Below are 25,921 nucleotides of genomic sequence, written 5' to 3' on the forward strand. Positions count from 1 at the left end.
CTCTCTTGCCCAGGCTGGAGTGCAGTGGAGCGATCTCGGCTCACTGCAACTTCCGCCTCCCGGGTGTTGAAAATTCGTGCTTTGGGCCGGGCGCGGTGGCTCAAGCCTGTAATCCCAGCACTTTGGGAGGCCGAGGCGGGTGGATCACGAGGTCAAGAGATTGAGACCATCCTGGTCAACATGGTGAAACTCCATCTCTACTAAAAATACAAAAAAATTCGCTGGGCATGGTGGCGCGTGCCTGTAATCCCAGCTACTCAAGAGGCTGAGGCAGGAGAATTGACTGAACCCAGGAGGCGGAGGTTGCGGTTGTAGGGGCATTTAAGGACATGAGCTATGACCAGAACTCCACTTGAGAAAAATAGTTTACCTTCATTTTCCTTGAACAGTCTCTGGGAGCATTCCGAGCTCAGAAGTTCCCAGACATATTTTTGATAAGGCACGGAAATCTGGCCAATTTCTGTGCCTGCAAGTTTGGTAAACAATTTCAAGGATGGGGTTGTATAATGAAGGTTTAATTCCAAGAGGAGGTCTGTATTTGTCTTGTACAAACCCTAATGTATAAAAGCAGCCAGAAAAAAACTGTTAGTGAGAAGAAGGAAGCGCTGAAACTGTCTTACATTAACCCGTGCTGCTGTTTGCCGGTGTTGGTGTGAGAAACTGTCTTACATTAACCCGTGCTGCTATTTGCCGGTGTTGGTGTGAGAAGAAGGAAGCACTACGACTGTCTTGCGATAACCCGTGCTGCTGTTTGCCGGTGTTGATGTGCAGAAGGGGCTCTTCTGGGTATGGTACCTTGTAAATAACTTTTTCATTTCCATTTTTATCCTGTACTTCCATTCTGTAAATAAATTCTTTCATTTCTAATAAATTCTTTCATTTCTATCTCTATCCTGGCTGGTGTTTTTCCTTCTCACGAACCTGCCTCTTTAAAAAGAAAAATCCAAGCTTGGTACTTCGGTTAGAAACTGAAACAAATTGGCGTAGTCGGCAGGATTCGGGGAGAGGGATAAGCAACATGCCTTTGTTTAAGCGTGATGTTAAGCAAGTGACTTGTGATATACCAGGATGGGATGATCCAACTTTTTCTGCAGTAGCTCGCCTTTGGGCATGTGGGACTGGGTTAAGTGAAAATTGGGATGGGCGGCTGCGGGCAGCCGACCCTATGCAAGTATGTGAAACCTTGGAGTTGGTCCCGGTAGAGAAAGGGAAAGAGTTAATGGCTATTAGTCGCAGGGGATGGATTTTATTGTCTGCTTACAGGAGACAATATCTTGATAGACAGAAAGTAATACAGGAAAAACTGCAGTTAGAAAAGGAATTAACGGATTTACAGGGTAAACTATCTATGCTACAGTGTCAAAACTTTATATTGGGGGATCAAGTAAGGACTTATCAGGGAGTGGCTGAGAAAGCAGCCGTGTGCTGTGCTCAGTACAAGTATCGTAAGAGACGAGGAAAGGTAAACACCCAGAAGGTTCATGCAAGTTATTGCCACTACTAAAGCAGATTGGGACCCTGATACTTGGGATGGTGACATATGGGACGATACTGATGATGATGTAGATTGGGAACAGTTAGATGAGGAGGCACGAAAATATCACTCACCGCCCCTATCAGTACAAGCAAAACCATTATCTAGAAGGCACCAAAAAACAACAGCAGATGGACGGACGGAGACTTATTTAATACAGGAAGACTTTACTCAACAAGAAATTCAGGATATATTGTATAAATTTTCTCAAAAACCTAATGAGCCTTTACTAGACTGGATGGTCCGTATTGCAGATATGGGAGCAGGTGGAATTCGAATTGATCACCAAGATGCTGCTAAATTCCTTACTGTGTCCACTAATCCTGCTGTTCAGACAGCTTTTCGGGATCATCAGTTTGTAGGTGGTAGTGATGGGGCAGCGGCCATGACAACTATGCTAGAATTAGCGGCTCGGGGGTGTATAGGACAATACCCTACAGAGTCAGCATGGCCATCCGATGACAGACCATGGTATACTATTCAAGAGGGCATTAGAAGATTAAAGAGGGAAGCTATGAAAACTGCTATTGCTACAGGGCAAGCTGATACTTATTTAACTACTGCTTTGCTGTCCACTCACCGTAGTGTTATGGTAAAAACTGCGCCCCCTGCCTACAAACATCTGATAATTACCTTGTTGCTAAACGAAACTGGGAACCCCATTGATCGCATATTAGAAAAAATGGTAGAACTGGGAGATATGGGAGATTGGACACCCCGCCCTCCTAAAGGTAACATACAAGATATTAAAAATAGAGTCACTAGAAAAGAAATGTTTCAAGCATTCTTAAAGGTGGGAATAAAGCCTGACCAATTAGATGGATTACCTACCAATGAATTATGGGCTTTGTATAGGGAAAAAGTACGGGCTGTTAAGAAGGTGCAATTTGGGGCTGATTCAGAAAAAACCAAATCCAACCCTTTCTTTGGAACTCCCAAAGTGACAGAGGAGCAGGACTCTAAAGATAAAGACCCTGCTAATGCTGTTGCTTCAATTTATCCTTGGGAAGATCTCTTCCCTTCCAACTGACAGACTAGCCAAGCCTCAGTGTCGCACAAACACTTTGATATATATGTCCTCATGTTCCTATTACTATTTTTTGGAAGAACGGATCTTGTACTAAAGTTAAGGCTTTAGTAGACACTGGGGCGGAGGCTACACTAATTTATGGTAACCCTAGCAAATTTAAAGGATTGGCCACTACCATTACTGGGTTAGGTGGATCAGAACTAATAGCTAAACAAGTTGAATTAGACATAAAAATTGGACATACACCTAAACGCAAATATACGGTAATGATTGTTCCTATCCCTGAATATATATTAGGTATGGATATCCTAAAGGGAATGACTTTGCACTTAGAGGACGGACGATACAACTTTGCAGTAGCTAAACTGACCTATAAAATTTACCCTAATTTAATTATTGGCAAATTAAGAATGGAACCTCTTACTTTACCCATTCCCACTAAAGTTATACATTGTAAGCAATATAAAATTCCTGGAGGACATGCTGAGATTACTGAAACTATACAAAACTATGTGGAGGCCGAAGTAATGGTTCCCTGTACATCAGAATGGAATAGTCCTATATGGCCTGTTAGGAAGTCTGATGGATCTTGGCGAATGACAGTTGATTATAGAAATTTAAATGCAGTCACCCCTCCTCTTCATCTTCATGCTGCTGTACCTGACACTATTATCTTAATTGAAAATATACAGAAGTATAAAAAACTAAAAAAAAAAAAAAAAAAAAAGAAAATATACAGAAGTATATAGGTCAATGGTATGTGGTATTGGATCTAGCCAATGCTTTTTTCACAATACCCATTAACCCAGACCAATGGAAATATTTTGCTTTCACTTGGAACGGAAGACAATATACTTTTACTAGACTGCCTCAAGGGTACAAACATAGTCCAACATTGTGTCATAAAATTGTGGCAGAACATCAAGATGAGTGGACCTATCCTAATACAATACTCCACCATTATATTGATGATATTATGATACAGGGACATGATCAAATTACCTTGCAACCAGCATTATCCTCACTAACTGATCACTTAATGAGCAAAGGGTGGAAAATTAATCCAGCAAAAGTGCAAGGGCCAGATCAACATGTAAAATTTTTGGGAATATATTGGGATCAAGGACAACGATCAATCACTCCTAAAGCTAAATAACGTATTTTGGAGTTTCCATCCCTCGCCAATAAAAAAGAAGCTCAAAAATATATTGGCCTGTTTGGATATTGGCGACACCATATACCTCATTTAGGTATTTTACTACAACCTCTATTCAAAATAACTAGGAAAAAATATCAATTTGAGTGGGGGCGAGAACAACAGGAGGCATTTGATAGAACCAAGGAAGCTATTCAACAAGCACTAAATCTTTGGCCCTTGCGCGAAGGACCTTTAGAATTAATGATTAGTGTTACAGATCAATATGCTAATTGGAGCCTATGGCAAAAACAAACGAGTCCCGCTAGGTTTCTGGTCTCGAAAATTGCCGCAGTGTAAAAAGCCTTATACTCAGCTGGAACAACAATTATTAACTGCCTATTGGGCATTGACAGAGACTGAACATATTACTGCAAATAGGGAACTTATTTTAAGACCTCAAATCCCAGTTATGCAATGGATTCTATCAGATCCAGTTTCACATAAAATTAGTCATGCACAAGAATCTCATGTTATTAAGTGGAAATGGTACATTCAGAACCGTGCTCGAGCCGGCCCAACAGGGACACTACAATTACATGAACAAGTCTTCTCATGCCCCTACAGCGGTGAGCCGAGATCACGCCATTGCACTCCAGCCTGGGTAACAAGAGCGAAACTCCGTCTCAAAAAAAAAAAAAAAAAAGAAAAGAAAATTCGTGCTTTGAATGAAGAAACCCCCCAGACAGGCTTTATGTGGGCAACGTGGCTGTTTATTCACCTGGGTGCAGGTCGGCTATGGCCGAAAAGGGTGTTAGCAAAGGGCAGTGGGATGGGAGTTGGCTTTACAGGTTTAGGGCGGGCAGTGGAAAGTCACAGAGTAAGATCAGTTACAGCGGTGGGGTAGGGGCAAGGAGTGTACATGACCACAAGTTCAGTTACAGTGGTGGCTGGGGGTGAGGCAGAAGAGCAGTTAAGATGACGGGATGGGTTCTATTATCATAAGAACAGTTGAGATGGCAGGGTTGGGTGAGGGGCTTGTCTGGGGAAGCTCCGCTGGGCGCTCAGAGACAATGGCGAACACAGGTGGGGAGGTGGGAGATGATCAGCCCAGGCAGGCAGGACTTCAGGCTTGCATATGGAGACCTGACATACCTGTCTTTTTATATAGAGAATTAGAGAAGAGGGGGTGAGCACAGGTTTCTGGGGGTGAGGCTGAAGTTTCTTAAGGTTACTTCGTGCCTGACAGGGTACTGCGGGGGCACCTAAAATATTTTTTTTTTGAGCGGGGGAGACAGGGTGGAAATGGGAACAGGACAACTGTGCAAATAAGGAAGGTCTGGACAATATAATCTGCCTTACAATTGCTTAAGCTGCTGGGGGACTTAGAGGCACCGCGCGGTACTGTGGGTCATCCAGAGCAGCATCTGCCGACTTGTGATCGCCTGGATGTGGTTTTGTATGAATTGAAAGACTAAGCAGAAGATACAGGGTCCGAACAGGAGAAAAAAGATGGGTATTAAAGGAGTAAGGATTGGGAGGAGCCGTGACTCCAGTTAAACAGCGTCCAGCCCGTCCAGCCAGGTCCAGAATACCCATTTGCCTGATTCGTGCACTTTTGGGCTCTGTCTCTTCATTTTTTGATGGCGTTATATATGACGCCAGGCTGCTTTACATAAAAACAACATTTTTTCTGGAGCTTTGGACTCAAAAGCCAAGGGAACCAGCAAGGGCTTGATGGGGTAACTGTGTGGAGGGAGAGCTTTTGTTTTCATGGTGTGTGAGGAAGCATGCGGTATCTATAAGCAACCACTCACTTTCATTAACAAGATTGTGTTTGAGTAGAGAACGGGAGCCAGATGAAGAGTGAAATGTCAGCTGTTTTGCCTGGAGAAAACGTGTAAACCGGCAACTTAAAGAAAGGCAGGGCATGTAAAAGTAAATGAGTGCCATGAATTTGGGCTCAGTTAGGAAATAACAGAAACAGACTTTTTGAGGTGTGGTTTAAGCAGTAGGGGCAACTGCTTAAAGCTGGAGAAGGCAAGGGGCTGAAGGTAAGTGTGTGAGGTGTAAAGACAAAACTTTGGAGGGGGGGAGAGCTAGAGGGTAAGTGGGGCGGAGCCTGTGATTTTGAGGATTCTAAGTGTATCAGGGTGGCAGCTGCTGCTGCCCTTTGTCATGAGGGCCTGCCCAGGGCAGTGAGGGCTGTGAGGTTAAGTTGTTTGGATAAAAAGGCTGCAGGCCATGGGCCTGGCTCCTATGTGAGAATCCTGACCACACAGCCCTAGACTTTAGCAGTATAGAATGAAAAATTGTTGAGACAGGTTGGGGAGAGCTAGGGAGAGAGCTTTTTTAGAGCTGTTTTTTTAAGGAGCAAAAGGAGGAGTGAGGAAAGAATTTAGGACTAATAGGGTTGGATAAGTTTTCTTTAGTGAGTTTATACAATGGCTTAGTTAGAATAGCAAAACCTGGTATCCTGAGGTGAAGTAGCAACCACACCCAGGCAGGAGATAAGCTGTTGTTTGGTGGAGGGGGTTGGGGTTTGGGAAATTTACTGGATGCGTTTGGCAGGGGGAGCGCTTGTATGCTGGCGAAGGATTATAACAGATGGGAAGAAATTTGGGTTTCAGGAGGGGATACGTGATGTCCCTTTGAGTACAGATGCCGAAAAAGCAGGAGGGTGAATTAAAAGGCCATGTTTCAATAGACAGGTGATAACAGGCTTTACTTTTAAAGGCTGTTGTGGGATGGGGTACAGGGCTGGGCAGGGTTAAGTGTGGTTAAGTTCTAAGGGGATGAGGAGGGGCGAGTGGCTTGTAGCAATGGATGGGAAGGTGGTGTTTTTACCCTAGGCTTAAGGTTGGGGGACGTAAGGGGAGCTATTGAGGGAGGTACGGGTTTGGGGAGGAGGGTGGCAATGAGGTGTGGATATAGCGCAGGAACAGTCAAGGAGGCAGACAATTTCTCTAGTACAGGCATCCCCAAACTACGGCTCGCAGGCCGCATGCGGCCCCCTGAGGCCATTTATCCGGCTCCCGCCGCACTTCAGGTAGGGGCACCTCTTTCATTGGTGGTCAGTGAGAGGAGCACAGTATGTGGCAGCCCCTGGGTAAAAAGTCTGGGGATGCCTGCCCTAGGATATCCTGGTCTAACAGGGGAACGGGACAGCTGGGGATGATTAGGAAAGAACAGGGAAGGGGGTGCTGGCCTGATTGACACCAGATGTGGGAAGTTTTGAGAGGCCTGGAGGCCTGGCCATCAATTCCCACAACAGCATGGCAGCCAAGGAGACAGGTCCTTGAAAAGAAGGCAGCATGGGGTGGGTGCCTCCATGCTGATTAAGAAGGGGATGGACTTGCCCTCCACATAAGAGTTACCCTAAGTTTGGCATCTGTGAAGGTCCAGGGGGCTTCCGAGATGGTCAGGCAGCGTCAGTCTTTAGCCACCAAGACGAGGGTTGGAGCTTCAGGAGCTCTGGGAGCAGCAACCTGAGTTGGACAGTTGACTTTCTGTGGGGTCCCCGCACAGACAGGGCAGGGCTCAGGAGGAGTCCCAGGCTGCCGGCATTCCTGGGCCCAGTGGCCAGGTTTCTGACACATGAAGCAAGTTTCGAGGGTCAGCTGGATGCGCTGCAGTCTGAGTGCTCTGAAGTCTCTGTGAGCCAGTGGCGTGGCTGGCGTTTGTCTCATGGAGGAGGAAGCGTCTGCAGTTCTGAGATGTGCAGCCGGGCAGATTTCTCCCTGTTATTGAACACCTTGAAGGTAGGGTTGCCTAAATGGGGTTTGAGGGCCGGATTCTAATTTCTTCACCTTTTTGTAATGTTGGGGTTGACTGGGTGATAAAATGCATATTAAGCATTTTTTAGGGGTGAGAGTGGAAGTAAGGATGGCATTTAAGTCACTCCGGGTGAGATTATTGGACTGGGGGAAGTATTGAAGGATCTGATGAAAAGGAGCCTAACCGGTGGTCGATTTGGGAAAGATCAGATAAAGGGAAGGAACGTCACCCTAACTATGCGTTTGGCTCCAGCCACCTCTGGAAGTGGGATTGTCGGGCAGGGGTGCAGGAGGCAGCGGCAGGACCAACTGTAAGCCCGGCCACACACGAGGTGGGGAGGTGACAGGAGGGGCATGAGGAGGCAAGTTGTGGGCAGAGGAAGAGGAAGGCTCTGGGGTGGGGTTAGGTCCTGGATGAGGGCCTGGTTCACAGGCGGGAAGGTTGATGGACAGGGAGGATTCTGGCTAACCCACAGAGCAAGGAGGGGCAGATGGAAGCCAAGAGAAGGAGTAGAGGTTAGGGAGGGATTGGTGTGTTAAAAAAATGCCTGGATGTAGGGAATTTCAGAACATTTGCCCATGTTGTGATGAAAATTGTCTGAATTTCATAAAATGGAGGTGAAATGTGCCAATTTTTGGCCAATTGGAGCCATTATTTAACTTGTATTGCGACCATGCAGTTGGGTTTTAGGTTAGGGGACAGTTGGAGAGGTTTGAGGTTTTTTTTTTTTTTTTTTTTTTTTTTTTTTTTTTTTTTTGAGACAGAGTTTCACTCTTGTTACCCAGGCTGGAGTGCAATGGCGCCATCTCAGCTCACCGCAACCTCCGCCTCCTGGGTTCAAGCAATTGTCCTGCCTCAGCCTCCTGAGTAGCTGGGATTACAGGAACATGCCACCATGCCCAGCTAATTTTTTGGTATTTTTAGTAGAGACGGGGTTTCACCATGTTGGCCGGGACGGTCTCGATCTCTTGACCTCGTGATCCACCTGCCTCGGCCTCCCAAAGTGCTGGGATTACAGGCGTGAGCCACTGCGCCCGGCCCGAGGTTTGAGTTTCTTTAGAACACAGGCCAGCAGAGAGGAGGGAGGCATAGAGGATGGATGATTGCCCTTGGTTCTGGAAAGGCAGCAGAGACAAGGTGAATAGGCACACAACCTCGCTGCTCAACAGGCATCCCTTGGTGAGCCTGGGTTGAACCTCGTCGTTGGTGAGCTGTCAAAGAGAGCGTCCTGTATGTTACCTGCCACCAATATCGGCTCTAAGCCTGGTGGGCGAGTGACTAGGGTGAACATCTCCATGACAGTCAAGCCCCTGGGGAACCTGGGGCCCAGGATCCATGATCTACATAGGATTTTTCTGGTCCCGAACCTCACCGAAGAACCTGGTTTACCTGATTGTCCTTGTGCTTGCAGAGGAAAAATGATGAAACCAAAAGGGGGAGGAAGTGGAAAGGAAAATGTAAAAGAATGGGAAAGAAAAAAAGACAGACTGCTTCCCAAAACAGCCGGTGATGTGTGTGGGGGCTGGTCTGATGACCTGGGTCGGTAGGTCGATCTCTTCATGGAGGAGGCACAAGAACAGGGATGGGGGTTTGGTCTCCTGAAGGAGTTCCCCTATCCCGGATTTTGGTACCAAAATGTTGAAAATTCGCGCTTTGACTGAAGAGAGCCCCCTCACCAGACAGGCTTTGTTTGAGCAATGTGGCTGTTTATTCACCTGGGTACCGGTTGGCTATGGCCGAAAACGGTGTTAGCAAAGGGCAGTGGGGTGGGAGTTGGTTTTATAGGTTTGGGGCGGGCAGTGGAAAGTTACAGAGTAAGATCAGTTACAGTGGTGGGTAAGGGCAAGGAGTGTACATGACCACAAGTTCAGTTACAGTGGCGTCTGCAGTGAGGCAGAAGAGCAGTTAAGATGACAGGATGGGTGAGGGGTATTCACATTCATAAGAAGAGTTGAAATGGCAGGGTTGGTTGAGGGGCTTGTCCAGGGAAGCTCCGCTGGGCACTCAGAGACAATGGCCAATGCGGGGGTGCGGGGGTGCGGGGGTGGGGGCGGGGGCTCAGGGCTGGGTGGGAGAGGATCAGGAGGCAAGCAGGACTTCAGACTTTCAGGTTCCAGGTTTGCATATGGAGACCTGACACCAGGTTCAAGCAATTTCCTGCCTCAGTCTCCCAAATAGCTGGGATTATAGGTGCCCGCCACCACACCCGGCTAATTTTTGTGTTTTTAGTAGAGACGGGGTTTCTCCATCTTGGCCAGGCTGGTCTTGAACTCCTGACCTCATGATCCACCTTCCCCTGTCTCCCAAGAGTGCTGGGATTACAGATGTGAACCACCGTGCCTGACCACCTCATAGTCTTTGTCTGAAATACAGGGGCAGAGTTATTCTTCCCATGGCGGTCCAGGGTCCAGTGAGATGAGTTATCAGGTCTCTCAACAGAGTGACTTGGACAAGGGAGAGGCTCCACAGCTGTCCTCTTTCCACAGTTGCTAAGAGCGATTGTGATGAGACTGGAAAGTTGCCCAGATGGGAGAGTGGCCATGTGCAAGGAGGAGGTGACCTGGTGAGGAAGGAGACCCAAGCATCTAAGATCACCTCCCCCTTGACTTTTACACCGTACTTCAATAGAAGTAAAGGCTGGCCGACCGGGTGCCACCTTATAGATCTCAGGCATGGCATGGAGGAATCTTTCCGGAAGGTGTTGTTTTAACTTAAATGAGTTCAAGCCCCCTCCCCAAACCTACTCCATGGACCAAGACCCTTTCCCATGTAATTTCTAGAACTGTAAACCCAAGACCCTTTCACATGTCGTATCTGGAGTTGTCAGCCTCTGTAAAGCCGGGCTTCTGATTGTTAGAAGAGCTTGGCCCTTAGGCAGTTATGCCGCCTTGCTCCAGCGCACCCTCTGCTGGTGACCGGGGGCACTGCAGGGCCGAGGCCACGCGCCCTCTGGTGGCCGTCCCTCTGCACCACTTGAAGTCGAAGAGCAGAGTGTTCAGCGCCGTCGTTCTGGAAATGCAAACTGACATGGAGCCCACTAGCCCGTGCGTTTCCAAAAAGGAAGAAGGGATGATTAATTGGAAACCATGGGAATGAGATAAACATGAATGCACGTTTTACAACTGATGGAAAAATTCACTCAACATAGTCTTTGCACTTAAAATGCGAAACCGTCAGAGGCATCTTAACCTTGGTGACTTTATTTTAAATAAAAGTTTTAGAAAAAGCTAAATCTGGGCAGGGTGTAGGGCTCACGAGTGTAATCTCAGCACTCTGGAAGGCCAAGGCGGGAGGATCACTTGAGATCAAGAGTTCAAGACCAGCCTGGGAAGATATTGAGATCCTCATGTCTACAAAAAATATAAAAATTAGCTGGCATGGTGGCTCGTGCCTGTGGTCCAAGCTACCCAGGAGGCTGAGGTTGGAGGATCACTCGAGCCCAGGAGTTTGAGGACGCAGTGAGCCAGCCATGATCACACCACTGCACTCAAGCCTGGGAGACAGATTGAGACTCTCTGTCTCTCTCTCTCTCTCTCTCTCTCTCTCTCTCTCTCTCTTACACACACACACACACACACACACACACACACACTAAATCTGTTGGATTATATATTTAGGGATTGAGCACCTTTGGTTATAAAATATTTATGGTTGCAGGAACAAGTTAATAACTAAATAAAGACCCAAAACTTATAAAAATATACCAGTACTTTAAGCAAAAAGCATTCTTTTTTTTGAGACGGAGTTTCGCTCTTGTTACCCAGGCTGGAGTGCAATGACGCGATCTCGGCTCACCGCAACCTCTGCCTCCTGGGTTCAGGCAATTCTCCTGCCTCAGCCTCCAGAGCAGCTGGGATTACAGGCACGCGCCACCATGCCCAGCTAATTTTTTGCACCTTTAGTAGAGACGGGGTTTCACCATGTTGACCAGGATGGTCTCGATCTCTTGACCTCGTGATCCACCCGCCTCGGCCTCCCAAAGTGCTGGGATTACAGGCTTGAGCCACCGTGCCCGGCCAGCAAAAAGCATTCTTAATTTACAAATAAGTTTTAAAGATAATAGTACACTCATAAATTATTGTTAAAATCAATAGTAACAAAGAAAAGTAGCAATACTAGTAGCCTGACACAAATTGATCACAATCCTTCATAAGAGACAACACTCTTCTTAATGACCTATATAAACAAACATTAAGTAATTCTGTTTGTACGTTAATGTGCTGGGATTACAAGTGTGATTACTTAATCACTTATCCGCCGAGGAGGCCGGATAACATGAGGCCAGGAGTTGGACACCAGCATGGCAAACATGGTGAAACCCAGTCTCTACTAAATATTAAAAAAAAATAGCTTTGTACAGTGGCAGTATCATAGCCGGTGAGGTTTATCTGAGGTGTGATTATTGCTAATTGAAAACTTTTCCCAATACCCCGCCATGACGACTGGAAATATAGTCAGCATTGGCAATTTTTGGAATTTACAGAGATGGAATAAAGAAAATTAAATTAAAAAAATAAATTAAAATAGAAAAGAAATACAAAAAAAAATAGCTGGATGTGGTGGTGCACACATGTAATCCCACCTATTTGGGAGGTTGAGGCAGGAGAATCCTTAAACCCAGGAAGCAGGGGTTTTAGTGAGCCATGATCATGTCATTGTAACAAGCAGTAAAACTCCGTCTCAAAAATATTTTTGTTCTTTAAAACAGGTGCATTCCTCCTCTTGCTTTCTGAGGACTCCCTGCTCTGTCAGTAGTGGCTAATAAACTCTTTTAAAGTCACTAGACTGTGCGACTTGCCATAAATTCCATTTCGTGTGAGATCCAAAATCCTGTTGCTGGGGTCTGGGACAGGACCCCTCTTCTGGTGTCAAAATTATATTAATTATTTTCTTTTCTTTTCTTTTCTTTTTTTTTTTTTGAGACAGAGTCTTGCTCTGTTGCCCAGGCTGGAGTGAAATGGCGTGATCTCGGCTCACTGCAGCCTGTGCCTCCCAGGTTCAAGCGATTCTCCTGTTTCAGCCTCCTGAGTAGCTGGGATTACAGGCGCCTGCCACCACACTGGCTAATTTTTGAATTTCTAGTAGAGACAGGCTTTTCCAATGTTGGCCAGAGCAGTCTCGAACTCTTGACCTCAGGTGATCCACATGCGTCAGCCGCCTAAAGTACTGGGCTTACAGGTGTGAGCTACCTTGCCTGGCCGGCTTGTAACCTTGGTGATCACTTGGATATGGAGGGTGGAGGAGGAGGCGTGTCACCCAGGTATCGCTCTTGGATTACCACCTGGGATATTAGGCACAAGGATCTATTATTGGTTCGAACACTGAGAGCGCCAGCAAACAGCCTGAGGTGGTGTGGAGCAACATGATGTTTTCATGAGTGCCTGGGTGCAGACGGGCTGAGGCCTAAAATGGTATCAGCCCCAAGTGAGGGTGAGGCTGGGGTTTTCTAGTCTCCTGTAAATGGGATGTGTTCCAGTCTGACGTAACTGCTCCATGGTACCTAGACGGCCTCTCTCCTGATCTTCAGGGGGTCCTTGTCTTCTGGCCTGCCCTTTTCTGGCTTCTGCTGGCTTGCTAACCCATGCTGCTGGTGCACGTGGTTTTGTACCTTGGGACCAAGCCTGAGGAGGGAGGAGTAATACCCCCACGTTTTCAGGCCCTGGGGAGAATCTTTCATTAGGGAGAGTAGGCTGGCTGATTCTTCTTTGTTAGGCACGACTTGGTTTTGCAGGTGCAGTAGGGTGCCTGAAGCCGAAAGCTTGACTCCTCATATGGGCCAGACTCCACGTGGCCGTTCCTGTGACTGCCAGGCCACTTTGAGGCTGAGAGACAGTTTTATCTGGCCTCTGTCCTGCACATGTTTATGGATGCCTTCTCCATGTTGGCAGATCTGGGGGTCCACAAGAAAGGATCCCGTGAAGAGATCTCAAAGGTCGTTAGTCCACTGTGTTTATCACATCACTCCACAATCAAAGACGAATAAAATATAGAAGCGTAATAACTTTGATGGTGCACCTGTGTTAGGCAGTGTTTTAGTTCCTTGAGACATCAAGGAGTTGAGACAATCCTTTGCCTTAGAGTTTTGCATCTGTAAGTCCTGCTATCGAGAGCTGTGTGTGTTAAAATGTCTGATTTATCAGGCGGGATCTGGGCTGTCTGTAAGCTTAGTTTAGGGGAGGCTGGTGTCCAGCAAGTATCCAGTACCCCTCAACATCCCAGTTCTTCTCCACCAGTCTTCCAATTCTAGAACTGATGCAGAGGCCCTCAGAGCGACTTAAGAGGGGAAGTAGTCACTGTGCTCTGTGGCTACCTTGTTTGGAAGAGTACATTGTAAATCCTCTCCCGACAAAACGTTGGAAACAAGTAGTGTTTCAGCTTGAATTTCTCATAAATGGCTTGCAGTCGTATAAACCAGAGCATGCATACCACAGGGCAACGTGAGGGTCCCTCTACCACCCTTTCTCCCAGTAGCCTAAGTGGGCATCTACACAGAATAATGTGTGCAGCCTCACTGTGTGGAAGTCCAGTGCTTTGTGCTTGGAGTGTCATCAGGGAAGGACCCCTGACTTGGAAGGTTGCCGAGCTGCCACGGAGGGAAGGAGGGGGCATGCGATGATGCTGGGTCCGCGTCTCGCTCTGTGACAGAAGGCATGAGAGAGCCTTGGTCTTATGAAGACCGTGGGTGTCCCAGCTTACTTTGGCCCTGAGCAGCCTGATGTAGGTGCTGGACCCTGGTTTTGGAGGTTAGAATATAGCACGGGCTTCCACTGCATGGCTGGCACAGTGGGCATTCAGGTGCCTATTTGGGGACTGCTATGGAGTCCTGTGCCAGATGCAGTGGTGCACAGCTGGGAGCCAAGTGTCCCTGCTTCTGCTGGAGAATCTGGGCAGATGTAAAGTGTTAAGGTTAGTGGTAGGGTTAGGGGTTAAGTTTAGGGTTGGTGTTGGGGTTTGGGGGTTGGAGATTGGGGTCAAGGGTCAGGGCTAAAGAGTAGGATGAGGGATTGGGTAGGGGTAGGGTTAGGGTCACGGGGTTAGGGTTTAGGGTTAGAGGTTAAGGGGGTGAGGGTGAGGGTAATAAGCAGATTACTAAAAGCAATTCTGCTTCACTTCAATAACAACCTTCTCCAACTCATTTTGTCTCCATGAACTTATTTTTCCAAGAAGAATCCCAGGCTTCTTAAAGCACCCAGTGATTTTTCACACCTCAAATCTGTGAAATTCTGTCTTCTGCCAGATGCATAGTTCAAACATACAAGGAGAGGCAAAGCCAGATGCCTTCCTGAAGGGACCAGAGAAATTCTTCTCTTTTTCTCTCTGGAACGAAATGGATTCCTCTCTTTCTCTCTCTGGACCAAAATAAATTCTCTGGGCCATCAGTGCTAGCCTTCAAAAGCCAAACTCATTTGTGAGATCTCCTTTAAAACTACTGTAGACCCAAGTGTTTATATTTATATGACATTAATTTAGTATTTATATTAATATAAGGGAGAATGTTTAAATCTGTGTACACCACATGTGCCTCTGGCTTATTGCCCAGCTAATTGTCACCTCAGGCTAAACTTTGGTTTCTGTCTCTAATTTTTGTCGGAAAGAATATAACTGATCTCAAAACATCTGCTTTTATTTTAGGGACTCGGGCTGCCACCTCCATTCCTCCCTCTTTTCATGCAGTCTGTGTGGAAGTTCTTTAATGTGAACATTTTGACCACCTTCACGCTCCCATGTCCACTGTGAGCACATTCAGACTTACCCAGCCAAGGCTGTCATCTTAGGCCAGGGATTTTTTAGGGATCTTTATTTTTCTGTGATACGGTTGGCACTTCTTTGACTTACTGTATCACCCCAGAGTTATTTTCATTTTAGGAGCTCAAGAAGGCAGAAAAAGAAGTAGGTGAGCAATTAAACCTTCTGAGTCGGGAGAGAGTCCCGTTGTGTTAAGCAACGTTGCAGAACACTGTATGTAGTAATCTAGCAGATGAGCCACGTGGCTGCTGAGCACACATGCCCGCTTGCTGCTGTGAACTCAGACTCCCTCATCATTAGTCTTTTCTATCTCTGGAGGAAATTATAAGGGCCATTTGTTAACCTGTAAGTCATAGAGAGTTAAAGGTGTTTCCCCAGAACACTGAGGACAGAATGAAAGGTGAGGAGTGTTAGCCACAGCTCAGAAGTGCAGGAAAGTCTCTCGATGTAGGTTGTTGGAGAAATGCAGGTCTTTTTTCTTTTAGAAGTCTCCCTAGAATGGGGTCAAGGACTCTGCCCATTCTAGGATGAATAATTGGTATATTAGACACCCTCAGATATTTATCCCAAGCCTTCATTTAGGGTTCTTAATGAGTTTGTTCAGCCATCACAGTCTCAAGTGCTAAGTAGGACATTGGAGTCTCTCCACAGTCCAAATTAGCACTGTCTTTAAAGTTGAGTTTCTCATTATTCTCACTTGACATACCTTATGTATCCCACACACATGCTAATAACGCATGGTGCTCACTGTTACCTTTGCAACAAGATTTAAATTTTACTTAGCCTGGAGGAGTGCACTTCACATGTCCAGACCCAGTTCTGACTCATTCTTCAGCCCTGCATCAGTCAGTGGGGGCTAGGTTAAACCACGGTGACAAACAACATCCACATTTCAGTGGCTCAAAAATCTTCTTCCTCATTTATTTGCATCTCATCATGGGTCAGGTGAGTGGTTGCTCTGTGCTGTGTCGTCCTAACACAGGAATCGAGGCTGAAGAAGGTACCATCAATAAGATCCCCATTGCTCTAGAAAAGACAAAAAGTATGCTGGATAGAACTCTTTCTTGGAGATTTCTCCCGAAAAAGTCACATATTATTTCTTCTCACCTGCGATGGCAAAAAATTTAAGTAGGTGTGATGGAATAGTCAGAATGCATTCATAAAAAATGATCTGAAAATATGTGGAGAACAGCGCCAATGACTCGTGAATGCCAACATGCATTCCTGACAACCTAGTGCTGCTACCCTTCACACTTCTGTGTGGCAAAGTATTAGAACTTCTTATTTGAAGCCATGCCACGCAGAGGGACTGCAGAGTACATAATGACATCTCATTTAGGATGTCCTTAGAGAATTCAAGAAAAAGAAGTTGAATAATCAAAAAGTGTTTTTGGGTACAGCTGTTTAGCACTAGAGGGTAAGATTAGAGATAGAGTGTAGTGATAATAATAGGGTTAGAATTGGGGCCTGGGTCAGGATCGGGGCTGGAAGTATGGTTAGAGGTACAGTCATGGTCAGGGTCAAGATAAAAGTCAGGGTCAAAGTGAGGATCAGGGTTTAGGGTCAGGGTCAAAGTCTAGGGGCAGGGTTAGGATTAGAAGCAGAGCTTTGTTCTCCTCAGGACCCACCTGAGGAGAGGCCATGGCCTTGGAGAACCTGGTAGTGTGTCCACAGTGAAGATCAAAGTTTTGTTCTTCTCAGGTCTGACCTGGGGAGACGTGGCTGCAGACCACGTGAGGAAGGTGAGACAAAAGCTTCCTGTCTGCTCCCCGTGTGCAGAGGAAGGAACTCCAACACTGGCTTTACTTCCACACATTATAGTCTACAAGTCTTGTTTTCAGAAGCCTCCCTTGCTTGAGGCTTTGGCTCCTCATCATCGCAGCGTGCCCTAACATATTGTAAAATTTGAGTTTGTTTTTGGGGTGAGGTCTACATATGGAGAAAGGAGAAATGCTTAGAGCCACCATCAGGACAGCTGGGATGAAAGCTGGGGATGGGCAGGTGCCTTTCAAGTCACCCCAAGCCTGAGGCTGGAGGAAACATGGCCACCCCCTGTAAACATTTTTATTCATGTTTTAATTACTCATTTTTCTTGCAGCATTAAAGTAGTCAAAACCGGTGTATTAAAAAATGAAAAGTAGGCATATAATAACTTGTGACATTATTTAAATTTAAATATATTATTTGTACTTCATCAACATTTTTATTTTGTTGAGAAAGTCTAAGGTTAATTGGCAGTATAGTTTTAATAGTAGATAGAAAAATGTGTGTTTTGCAAACATTAACATCTTACATTACATGTATAAACCCCGAAAATCTGAGACAGGTCTTGTATTTTTTTAGGCAGTTTATTTTGCCAAGTTTGAGGATGCACGCACCCGTGATGTATCCTCATGAGGTCTGGACAACATGTGCCCCAGGTGGTAGGAGCACAGCTTGGTTTTATACATTTCAGGAAGTCATGAGACATCAATTATTATGTGTAAGATGTACATTGGTTCAGTCCAGAAAGGTGAGACAACTTGAAGAGAAGGCCAAATGGGGGGCTTCCAGATCATAGGTAGATCACGATGAATGGTTTCATTCTTTTGAGTTGCTGATTACCCTTTCCAAATGAGGCAATCAGATATGCATTTATCTCGGTGAGCAGATGGGTGACTTTGGATAGAATGGGAGGCAGGTTTGCCCTAAGCAGTTCCCAGCTTGACTTTTCCCTTTAGCTTAGTGATTTTGGGTCCCCAAGATTTATTTTCTTTTCACAAGGTCTAACATGTTTTCCTATGAGCATTAATTATTCATTGTGTATTTTATTACACAAATAAGGCAGAGATTTTTTAAGAAGTATCAACTTTATGACTAGCTAAATAATTACATAGAAGTTCACCTAAATTTGGACACATTCCAGAGTTTGGGTTTCCAGTAATTCTTTGTAATTATTTTAAAGGTAAAGTATTTTTTTCCCATAAAACATAGAAACATCTAAAATCACCCATAGGATGTCCTGCCAATTTTGTTTCTCTAGTTTCCTCATTTTCTGCAAAGCCTTATTGAGGAAATTGACTTTGAATATCCTTTTAAACTTTTCTGTTTTAAGGAGTGTTGTGGTGAAACATTGAATTATCATGGTCACAAGTTTGGTTCACATTCTTTTTTTCTTTGAGTATTTTTTCTTAGTGGCCAATATTTGATTCTGGTGTATTATGGCTAAAAGGTTGACACTGGAAAAAAATAAAGACAAGAAGAATTTGGAATAAGTGATCCAGTCACAATGAGTCAATCAGCCATTGGAACATATCTTTACAAAGTCACTCTTGTTAAAATATTTATCCATGAATTGAAATAGAATCTGTCAGGTTATTATTTTTTTTCCTGTTCTAAGGTGAACAGCATTTTAGAGAATGAACCCAGGACACATCCACAGCACAAGAAAAATATGTGAAAAATAAGTTTACACATATGTAAAGCCCATACTCAAGGAGTGAGGTGTTAGCTCCACCTTCTTGATGGCTGAGTGTCTACATTAAGTATTTGGAATTCTTTTGCAAAGGAGATTTCTTTCTTTCTTTCTTTCTTTTTTTTTTTTTTGAGGCGGAGTTTCGCTCTTGTTACCCAGGCTGGAGTGCAATGGCACGATCTCGGCTCACCACAACCTCCGCTTCCTGGGTTCAGGCAAGTCTCCTGCCTCAGCCTCCTGAGTAGCTGGGATTAGAGGCACACGCCACCATACCCAGCTGATTTTTTGTATTTTTAGTAGAGATGGGGTTTCACCATGTTGACCAGGATGGTCTCGATCTCTTGACCTCATGATCCACCCGCCTCAGCCTCCCAAAGTGCTGGGATTACAGGCTTGAGCTACCGTGCCCGGCCTTTGCAAAGGAGATTTCTATTCAACTCCATTTGCTTATTCACCTACACATACAAATGGAGACACCTAGATAATTACTTGAAGCTTTAGTTAGTATTAAACACTGCAGCATTATGTTGAACAGTTCATTCCTGTGTTGGCCAGTGTAGCTCTTTTTATTGGCTCCAGTTTTCTTTTGACATATTTCAATTTTTCTCAGTACTTACTTACTTTCTGATACTTCAAGATTATCCTGGCTCATATATTTACTGTTCCAGTTCTAGTATCACACATTTCTTCAAAGAGCCTGATTCCTTTCAGAATGGTAGAAAAACTTATATCTGGCTGCTGAGTGAGCACATTGTGTCTTATCTCCCATTAGCAATGCTAGGAAGTATATGTGTGTATGTTACCTACCTATACACACCTAGTTAGAAAGGTTTTTATGTGGAACCTCAGATGTATCTGTATTAAACTAAACATAAGTTTATGTTGATGTCTTCACCTCTGATCTACTATCACATGAATCTTTCTACCCTTCTCCCCTTGCTAATTTATAACCTCCCACTTCAACAGTAAGGGACCTGGTTCCTACCATCTGCGACTTATATAACTCACTGTTTGATTCCAGATACAGATACTGTGTTTTTACAATTGTTCACCATTATCCCTGTTGGAAAGAACTTTACAAAATGGAATCCAATGATGAAGTATAGTTTATTTTCCTTCAGCCTACAGATTCTATTCATTGTTAAAGAGACTTAGGTCAGCACCGTTTTCTCTACACCTTCAGAGAGTTGTTTCCCACATTTGTGTCTTAGTCCATTTTGTACTTTTGTAACACAATACCTGAGGCAGGGTAATTTGTAAGTAAAGAAGGTTCATTTGGCTCACAATGCTGGTGGCTGGAATGTCCGAGATTGGGCAGCACATCTGGTGGGGCCTCAGTCTTTTTCACCTCGTGATGGAAAGTGGAAGGGGAGCAAGGGGTGCACCAGAGATCACAGCAAGAGTGAAAGCAGGAGGGAAGCCAAGGAAGCAAGACTCTTTTTGACTATCTACTCTTGCAGAAATTAATCCATTCCTGTGAGACCAGACAGAACTCACCCTCATAGGAGGGCATTAATCTATTCATGAGGGATCGAACTCCATAATCCAGACACCTTCCACTAGGCCCCACCTCCCCACACTGCCACCTTGGGGGTCAAATTTCAACATGAGTTTTTGCAGAAACAAACCACATCTAAACCTTTGTAATTTGTAACATAGTTAAATTATTTTTCATATTATGGATTCTGTGCTGGGATACTCCACATCCTGAATAATATTATTTAATTTGAATAGTTTGATTTACACACTTAGCTGTAAAATTCTGCATTTTTTTACAAATGGAGAGTGGCCGGTATATACTATTAAAATATCATACGGAACACTTCAAACCCCCACCCCATGCAGCCAATGGCTTTGCATCTGTGTAGTTTCCCTTCTCCAGTATCTCATTAAATGAGGTCACACTTTGTGGATTCTCTTCACACTGTCTTCTTCCACTTAGCAATGTGCATGAAAGATCACTCATGTCTTCGTGTGAGTTTATAGCTTGTTCCTTTCTATGGCGAAATAGTATTTCATTGCATAAATGTATTACAATTTGGTTATGCATTTTGGGGACCAAACCTTCCTCTTCTTTGGTCCAGGGTTGGAGGCCTTCAAATTATCTGACAATAGATACATCAATAGGGGAGACAATACTTGGCTGCTTGTTCCACATGTATCATCATGTGACAAAATTCATCAGATGGCAGGATCAGGTTTACAAAGAGGTAAAAATAGCCCAAAGAAAAGAACAAGACTAGAATCTGATAACCCACAAGGGCTATAGTTTTCCTATTTAAAAAACTTTTTTGAAAACAGAGGCTGGCTCTATGGCTAAGGTTGGAGTGCTCAGCTTACTTTACCCTCTATCTCCTGGGTACAAGAAAGCCTCCCTCCACAGCCTCCTGATTATATGGGACCACAGGCACATGCCATCATGCCCAGCTAATTTTTGTATTTTTAGTAGAGGCAGGGTTGTGCCATGTTGCCCAGGCTGGTCTTGAATTCTTGGCATCCCAAAGTGCTGGAATTATAGGCATGTGCCACCATGCCTGGCTGAGTTTTTCATTGAAACATAAAATTTCTCTCTGTAGTAACCATCATTTTTGATCATAGGTAATGAAAGATTATTCTTGTTTTAAAAATAAGTCTAGTTTTGTTAGATTTTGCCTGATTATTTATGTAAGTGCAGCAAGAACAGGAGCTGACCACATAGGTGCTTTCAAGCTTCTTTGCTGCAAGTTTTCCTGCAGAATCTCAGATTGGAGTTTTAAAGGCCTTATTGAGGCTAAAAGCCAAGCCCAGAACATACTATCAAATTTCAGCTGCAGTCCTAAAAACTTTGAGTGAATTCTTCTCTTCTTGAGGCCCTCAAACTATCCCCAAATTCTTGGGCCTGCAAGGAAAGGACCTTTCTTACTAATCTGTATGGATGTGACTCTTGTAATCTAGGTATCAGGCTGGCTTTTCTCAGACTGCTTTGTAAGGATTGGGTCCATAAAAATCAACCTTAGTTCCTTAAAATTGCTGGTCATAACTGATCTTAGGTACACTATTGCTAAATATGATATTCCAGTAAAAAACTTTGATAGTATAAACAAAGTTTCCAATTATGTCCTGTTCTAAGGTGAACAGATTCTTATTGGACTTCTGCTAAAAACTATATTGTCAGGAAAATAAGAGTGTTCAGTAAGAATTTCAAAATTCTGGAGAAATCAGTTGAGGAAAACGATAAATGCTTTATTTCTATTTAAATAAATGTAATCTTAATTGTTGTGAGTTATAGTTAGCTGAAGAGAAAGAGATTTCTTAAATCCAGAAACTATAACATTATAGAACCAGCAATGCTCAAAAGAAGCTATAAAATTATAATCAATTTTCATCAGTGTATTCAGTGCCGTGTGCTCAATTCCAGTCTTGCTGAATCTTGGGTTAGCCATGTCATGAACCCATCAGTTTCTCAACTAGACTTCTGGACAGCTTCACTGAGTCAAGTGTATGGTCTTAAAGTTATTTGAGCAATATCATCAGAAGCCTGTAACCAGAGTACCTGTCATAGTCTTTTCTGTGAGTCTCAGAGGGAGTCCTGTGTTGGAGATGAACATTCTGATCCATAGCTGATTGCAGGAGCTTGTAGGAAAGCATCAGGCCTAAATAATATCTAAATGACAAAGAGCATGAAATGACTATGACAAAAGATCTGATGAGAGTTCATTATACCACAAATGAGAAGGATATTCAATTTTGTCTGTGGCATATGACATTTAAAATAATAATTGAAAATATGATGCATAGCATGGATAAGGAAGACATTGATAAATTTCCAGAAATTTTATATAATTTCTGAAAACATAACATTTTACCAATTCCAATATAACACAGGGAAGGTTAGTTATCTCTTTTTACTTGTGTAGTAGACAAAAAAAAAAAAAAAAGTTTATTAACAGGCCAAAATATCTTTATTCTCTCCATAAAAATAGGGGACAAAACTATATAAAACTGAATTAGTTATGTTCAGTAAAATGTTTTAGTATTGTATCTTATTTATAAATGATCTAGATATTTAATGCAAATCTTTTAGTTAGCTCAATTTTAAGATTAAAAATTACCAAAAGTACTTTGGAAACTATTATTAGGCAGATGTATTGTAAAAAATTATTATTGAAATAATGTTTTTTCTAAGAATAAGGACTTAATTAGAATCAATCTATAAACTTTAAGATTTTAAGTATCTAGTAAGTATATTAGCTTATTTGAGTAGAACTCAAGAAGAATATAAATTTGTTTGTTTTATATTCAATGGTGATAGCTCTGAAGGCATAGTTGTTTTATTATACCAAAAATACTAAATTGATCTTATTTAACTATGTTTTATGTACATTGTGTTAACTTGAAAAACATTTATATCAGTTTCCACATTTCTAGGAGTTTGGGTAATATTTATGTATAAATGCCTATTTTTTTCCAAGCTAAGTTAGAATAGAGCATTTTTAGAGTATTTTATAAATGAATTTTGCATTGTTATCTGGAGTTAAGAAAATATCACATATACATAACATACATGAATAGGCAAAAAACACAAATAGAGATCTCATAGGTTTCATCCTAAAATTTTAGCCGTGAATCAGGCATATGTATTCTCATAGTTAATTTTAGAGATCTGGTTGATTGGATTATGAGACACGTAACTGGTAAAACACAGTCTCAATATTTCTACTCATTTGATGACAAGTTCTCACGCATCAATACTAATTAACAAAATGACAATTTCTAGGCCTTCTGTGGGAGAGTATAGAAGGTCTTTTGAACTTTGTAATACTGTCAACTGAAGAATGATGAGGTTCATAAATTTGGAAAGGAGTGATTTTGTTTTTTACATTTTTATTTATTTTTATTTTTTTGAGAAGGTGTTTCACTCTCGTTGCCCAGGCTTGAGTACAATGATGTGATCTTGGCTCTCTGCAACCTCCACCTCCCGGGTTCAAGCAGTTCTCCTTCCTCAGCCTCTCAATTATTTGGGATTACAGATGTCCGTCACCAAGCCTGGCTAATTTTTTGTGTTTTTAGTAGAGGCAGGGTTTCACCATGCTGGCCAGCCTGGTCTCAAACTCCTGAACTCAGGTGATCCACCCACTTTGACTTTCCAAAATGCTGCAATTACAGGCATGAGTGCCTGCACCCAGTGAGAGATTTACCTCCTGTAAAGGGTTGCAGCCTGCAGGGTAGTCCTTTTAATAGGCTGGGAAGCATAGACTCCAGCCAGAAACCAAAACAGACACTTTAAGGGAGAGATAAAGAAAACAGAAATTTATGCTGAGTGGCATGGCCAAATACAAATATTGAATAAGCTCTAGGAGGAGTCATGAATATTTATGAAAGGAGAAATGAGTGCAATCGCAGTTGAGTTTCTTACTTCCTCGTGGGTCCCATGTACAAAAAATGGCAGTGTTACCATGATGACAGTGTAAAGGGTGAAGTTTTCAGCCTTCTGACATCAAAAGGTGAAGCAAAGGATGTGAAAACTTGCTCTGTGCATCCACTGTATACTGTCCAGACCCTCTCTGTCATGGGTGGTCTCTTATCAGGCAAGAAAGGAAAGGCAGCTTCAGGCAAATGGTTGATATCAGTAGTGGAGTCTTTTGAAGGGGCTGGTTTCTTTTAAATCCTTTGGTTAGGTGTCTGTTCAGATTTAAGTGCATCTTTAATTGGGCTGCTTTACTTGTTTTTTTGTTTTGTTTTGTTTTTTTGGTTTTTCTTTTTGAGACGGACTTTTGCTCTTGTTACCCAGGCTGGAGTGCACTGGCATGATCTCGGCTCACTGCAACCTCTGCCTCCTGAGTTCAGGCAATTCTCCTGCCTCAGCCTCCTGAGTAGCTGGGATTACGGTCACGTGCCACCATGTCCAGCTAATTTTTTGTATTTTTAGTGGAGACGGGGTTCCACCATGTTGACCAGGATGGTCTCGATCTCTTGACCTCGTGATCCAACCGCCTCGGCCTCCCAAAGTGCTGGGATTACAAGCTTGAGCCACTGCACCCAGCCCACTTCACTTGGCTTTAAGATATTTTTTTATATTGAATATAAATTCTTTCTCAGATCTGCATTTTGTAAATAGTTTCTTTCAACATGTGGCTTGTGTATTTATTCCCTTAACAAGATATTTTCCAGGGTATACACTTTTAATATTAAAAGAAATTCACCTAATTCTTTCTTTGGTGTGTATTGACAGTTTGTGTTGTTTGTTAAAATTCATTACCAAACCCAAGAGCAGATAGCTTTTATTCTATGTTTTCTTCTAAAAATTGTATAGTCTTGCATTTTTAGCATAAGGATGATTTTGGGTGATTATTTGAATAAGTTGCGAAGTTTTCATCTACGTTTATTTTATTTTCTATGGTTTCCAATGAATTGTTCCTTCACTTATTTTGGGAAAGACACAGGATAGTGGGCTCTGATAGAGTCAGTAGATAGGTAGACATGAACATGATGGGAAGGCTCACCTGGAGGGACCATCAAAAATTTATATATTAGTAGCATATCTAATGCTGGAGTGGATGGGCACTTGTCAGTTGTGGGTTAGAGGAAAAAGAGGTACCTATGCAGAAAGAAACACCCTAGAACTCCTCTTAGGATGCCCCGATCATCATTCAGTCTACGGTTAAAATGTCAGAAAATTGCTAGCTACATGCTGATAAGAAGGACAAGGGGGACATTTTTAAGAGAAGCCTGGGGAAGATTTCTCTTCACAGATTAGGGCAGGGAAGGGCATCCCAAAGAGATAGGGAGGTACAGGAGGTACAGATGTGACTGCTGCAGGGCCTTGCTGGGAGGCAGGAAGGAGCCAGCTACAACAGTGGATTTGGATTGATCACCACACATGTGCCTTAACCAACAGTGAGGAGGCTCCAGAAACCAAAGAGAGGCAGGTCGGGAACCTAAGGTAGGAGCAGAAAAACCAGACAGAACAGGTGGAGAGTTGAGACAGAGGCAGGAATGTGAAGAAGTACGTAATAAAATTCCCTACACAGCACTCTTGGGCTGTTTTCCAGCACAGTCAGCACTTTCCTCCCTTGGGGTCTACTTATATTTTCTATAAAAAGCTCTTTACATTGTATTTCTTTCCTTTTTTTGGGGGGGGGTATGGAGTTTCACTATTGCTACCCAGACTGAAGTGCACTGGCGCGATCTCTGCTCACCGCAACCTCTGCCTCCTGGGTTCAAGCAATTCTCCTGCCTCAGCCTCCCGAGTAGCTGAGACTACAG

The 25,921-nt window shown here is 43.6% G+C and overlaps 1 protein-coding gene and 1 non-coding gene across 2 annotated transcripts in view; both read left to right on the forward strand.

Moving 5' to 3' along the window:
* The first annotated feature begins 320 nt into the window (after window positions 1–320).
* LOC141584808 (phospholipid phosphatase 2-like) overlaps window positions 321–25,921 on the forward strand; it is a 122,476-nt gene continuing 96,875 nt past the window's right edge. Inside the window, exon 1 of the mRNA XM_074400440.1 lies at window positions 321–786. The gene's annotated coding sequence lies outside the window, so the exon portion shown is untranslated. The remainder of the gene's footprint in view (window positions 787–25,921) is intronic.
* Window positions 11,825–11,965, forward strand: LOC141584968 (U4 spliceosomal RNA). Its single transcript, XR_012518252.1, has one exon. It is a non-coding gene; the product is annotated as a U4 spliceosomal RNA (small nuclear RNA).

The sequence above is a fragment of the Saimiri boliviensis genome, chromosome 6 (assembly GCF_048565385.1).
Source record: "Saimiri boliviensis isolate mSaiBol1 chromosome 6, mSaiBol1.pri, whole genome shotgun sequence".
Classification (NCBI taxonomy): Eukaryota; Metazoa; Chordata; class Mammalia; order Primates; family Cebidae; genus Saimiri; species Saimiri boliviensis.